The following is a 3776-nucleotide window of genomic DNA, read 5'->3' on the forward strand; positions in this document are numbered from 1 at the left end:
TGCGGCTGACGACGTGAGGCAGCGGCCATTTTTCGCAAAAATTTTACAAACCGTTGGTCGAAATGATTCAAATTATACGCCGTTGGAAAGATATCAATGAGGCGCAACTTTTTTATGTAGAACATTCTCTCTGATTCCTTACGGTTTAGGAGCAATTTTGATTTTAACGAAATGCGGACACTCTGTTTTTTCGCGACACCAAAATCGTCGTATGTACTGCGTCAGACAGAAAACCGCACTTCTTTTAGACTAAAAACTGCACTTCATTAGACAAACAAGTGCACTGCATGATTTCTTTTTGTGGGACGTAAATTTTCCTAAACGAGGTGGAGTGCACTTCATGTCGAGTGTTGGTGAACCGCAAGACTATGAAAAGTGAACCTCGAGACTACCGTAAATGGGTCGTACTGCATCAGACAGAAAACCGCACTTATTTAGACTAAAAACTGCACTTCATTGGACAGACAAGTGCACTGCATGATTTCTTTTTTGTGGGACGTAATTTTTCCCAAACGAGGTGGAGTGCACTTCTTTAGACTAAAACCCGCACTTCATCGGACAGACAAGTGCACTGCATGGTTTTTTTTGTGGGACGTAAATTTTCCTAAACGAGGTGGAGTGCACTTCATGTCAAGCGTTGGTGAACCGCAATACTATGAAAAGTGAACCTCGAGACTACCGTAAACGGGCCGCGACACTACCGAAAGTGAACCGCGTGAGTTTTTTCCAAACTCTATATTTTTTATGTGCGTAGACCGGTCGAGTGGACCGCAGGGACTGTGCAATGAACTACATCTAATAAGAAAGCGAGCTTCTTTTGAGATGCTTTTAATAAGAATCGAGTCAATTAAATCAGGCAGGCATAAGTGAACCGCGACACTACCAAGAATGAGCTTCCTTATCGTTTTTCTTTTATGGAGCGAACCACCAAACCATATATAATGAGCTGCATCATTAGTCAAACATTTTTTTGTCACACAATCCTTTCTCCTTTTCAATTCTTACAATGAACCATGTAGTTTGGCAGAAGAACTATATTGAGTTTTCCAACAATTACGAAACAAACTTTGCACGTTTTACATAACAAGCCATTAATCAAACAGAATAAAAAATAGCAAGACCCAGCGAACAGCACAAACCAAACGGCCATGGTGAACGAAACTGCAACACTCGTGAGGCTAAACCGCACACATCGCTTGACCGCACTGTACAACCATACATAGTCGACAGCCACCAAATCACGGCAACATAGATGACCAACGCCGGCCTGCACACACACACACACGAGATGAACCACTTGAGGTGCACACTGCCACACCGCCGAGCTGTACAAAGACACGGAAGAAAAAAACTTGCATGGATGCGTTGCCGCCTTGCCGGAAGTACATGTGCCAATCCTGCAAACACTCTTTTACCCCCCGCTGGAGTTGTGGGTTGTGGCAAACTCTGGCCGTGTGGACTGTACCGTGGAGGACGGCGCAACAGGTGGAGGAACCAATAGTTGACTGCATGCCCGAGCTGCGCGGACCACGAGCCACTCACGGGCGAGCTGCAAGTCCTCAATGAGCGTCTGAACTGCACTGTGTCGAAAACAACTCATCATTTTTTTCTTCTGAAAGCAGTAGAAATGCTTCTGAACAGCACCAAACCTGGACGGGATTCGCACGGGGAACTGCACGGCGTCGCCGTCAGTACTGCATATCATGTATGGGCCGGTACCTCACCGGAATATGATGAAGGGGGTCAGTGAAGAGCTGGCCTTGGTTCCACACTGCATCACACGCGCAAGGGCAGAGGGAGGCCGTCAGCGACCTCGAGCTCACCGTGTACCACCACCTGCGCTTCCTTCCCCATTACTGCACTATTGCTTTGAGCTGGGGTGCACGCACACCGCCGCACTACACCTCGAGGGACCGTGCACTACACAGGCACACGCGGGAGGCTCACCATGGCTGGAGCGTGCTGCCTGAGCCGGCTTGCTAGCAGGAGGAGAACCAAAGAGGGGCCACGGAGAGGTGGTGGGCACGGCCGCCGGCGAGGAGACAGAGCACGTGGGAAGGCCATGGGAGGCAAGCCCGAAGAAGATGAGAGGCAGCAGCAGCAGCTTGATTCGGTCGGGGAAGGGCGGCGCCGGAGCCTATACCGAAGTGGAGCCGCTTGCTCTGTCGCCGGCGAGGGGCAGCGTGGCGGGTGAAGATGGTGCACAGATCCATCGTCGGCCATTAGCGGGGTGGGGGTGGAGGTCCGATTCATCGCCGTCCTTGCGAGGCCTGGCGGTAGTGCCTGGATCCATCGCCGGCAGTGTGCGGGAGGGGTTGTGGCCTCCATTGATCCGGTGTTGGAGAGGATGGGCGGCGCGGGAGGGCCGTGGCCACCATGGATCCGGCGTAGGGGAGAGTTGGGTGGCGCGGGAGGGCCGTGGCCGCCATGGATCCGGTGTAGGGGAGAGTTGGGCGGCGCGGGAGGGCTGTGGCCGCCATGGATCCGGCGTAGGGGAGAGTTGGGCGGCGCGGGAAGGGCAGTGGCGGTGCGAGGTGGGCTGGGGCATGATGGCCGGCGGCGGGGTTGCTCTCGTGGGGCTCCCTTTTAGGATGAAGGAACATGCTAAAGTTTCAACTGTGGTCAATAAAAGTTATATCAAAACACCTAAACCAGCTGAACAAATCAAGATAGACCTAGTGTTGCCTTGGTTAATAAGGATCTCCTGGAAGAAAATATAGATGGGCATGTTATTTACTTCCATGATGAAGCTGCTAGAATTGCCAAACCCGATAAAAAGGATAAACATAGACCCGCTATTGGCATGCCTGATGTCTTAGTTAAAACTGGTGATCACTGTTATCATGGTTTATGTGACATAGGTGCTAGCGTGAGTGCTATTCCTTTTACCTTATATCAAGAAATTATGAATGACATAGCACCCGCTGAAATAGAAGACATAGATGTTACTATTAAACTTGCTAATAGAGACACCATCACACCACTTGGGATTGTTCGAGATGTCGAAGTCTTGTGTGGGAAAATAAAACACCCTACTGATTTTCTTGTTCTTGGTTCCCCACAAGATGAATTTTCTCCCATTATATTTGGTAGACCTTTCTTGAACACCGTTAATGCTAAAATAGATTGTGAGAAACAAATTGTCGGTGTTAGCTTTGGAAATGACTCTCATGAGTTTAATTTTTCCAATTTTAGTAGAAAGCATCATAAGAAAGAACTGCCTGGTAAGGATGAAATAATTGGTCTTGCCTCTATTGTTGTACCTCCTAATGATCCTTTAGAACAATATTTGCTAGACCATGAGAATGATCTACATATGCATGAAAGAAATGAAATAGATAAGATTTTCTTTGAACAACGTCCTCTGCTTAAACACAATTTGCCTATTGAAACTCTAGGAGGTCCACCTCCACCTAAAGGTGGTCTTGTGTTTGAATTAAAACAATTGCCAGACACTTTGAAATATGCTTATCTTGATGAGAAGAAGATATATCCTGTTATTATTAGTGCTAACCTTTCAGAACATGAAGAAGAAAGATTATTGAAAGTTATAAGGAAGCACCGAGCTGCTATTGGGTATACTCTTGATGACCTTAAGGGCATTAGTCCCACTCTATGTCAGCACAAGATTAATATGGAACCTGATGCTAAACCCGTTGTTGATCACCAACACCGTTTAAATCCGAAGATGAAAGAAGTGGTAAGAACAGGAATATTAAAACTTCTGGAAGCAGGTATAATCTATCCTATAGCTGATAGTAGATGGGTAAATCCTG

At 47.6% G+C, this 3776-nt stretch overlaps 1 long non-coding RNA gene across 1 annotated transcript; it reads right to left on the bottom strand.

The window, feature by feature from the left end:
* Positions 1-1016: 1016 nt before the first annotated feature.
* LOC120976865 (uncharacterized) lies at positions 1017-2615 on the bottom strand. Its single transcript, XR_005773459.1, has 2 exons — positions 1650-2615; positions 1017-1575 (listed from the first exon to the last, which is right to left on the bottom strand). It is a non-coding gene; the product is annotated as an uncharacterized lncRNA (long non-coding RNA).
* Positions 2616-3776: the final 1161 nt, after the last annotated feature.

Source organism: Aegilops tauschii, chromosome 3 (genome assembly GCF_002575655.3).
Source record: "Aegilops tauschii subsp. strangulata cultivar AL8/78 chromosome 3, Aet v6.0, whole genome shotgun sequence".
NCBI classification, from domain to species: Eukaryota; Viridiplantae; Streptophyta; class Magnoliopsida; order Poales; family Poaceae; genus Aegilops; species Aegilops tauschii.